Consider the following 514-nt stretch of genomic DNA (forward strand, 5'->3'; position numbering starts at 1 on the left):
TATGTAATATCTAGTTTGGTCCGCAGTGAATTTGTTTAATCTGTCTGTCTGAGACATGTCACCTAAATAGTTGGTTTTTTAAAAAATATATATGTATTACATGGGGAGAGGGGAACTGATAGAATTCTAAAATTTGTTTTAACCATGTTTTCACATTATTGTTGTCCACTGAAAAATGAGAAGTCAAAGCCTGCATTTAATATTTGTAGAAAAGTATAAATTGTACCAAAAGCATAATAATACATATATGGGATAACGTGTGCAAACACCACAATACCATAGAATTAACACATGAACCTAAAGCCTAACTTTGCATTAAATACAACTGAAGTCTTCCAACTGATCAATCATATGCCTTGCTCAACAAATATAAATGCATTAATGCTCCCTGTTGTCTCCATCTGGTGAAATAAATCTTTGTCTGCAGGGTGCCCCTAAACCTCTGGGACCTTCTTCTGAATGACAGAAGAGGAACATATCTACAGTCCCAGAAAGGCATCGCTTATGTGTTTTT

This window comes from Sceloporus undulatus, chromosome 3 (assembly GCF_019175285.1).
Source record: "Sceloporus undulatus isolate JIND9_A2432 ecotype Alabama chromosome 3, SceUnd_v1.1, whole genome shotgun sequence".
NCBI classification, from domain to species: Eukaryota; Metazoa; Chordata; class Lepidosauria; order Squamata; family Phrynosomatidae; genus Sceloporus; species Sceloporus undulatus.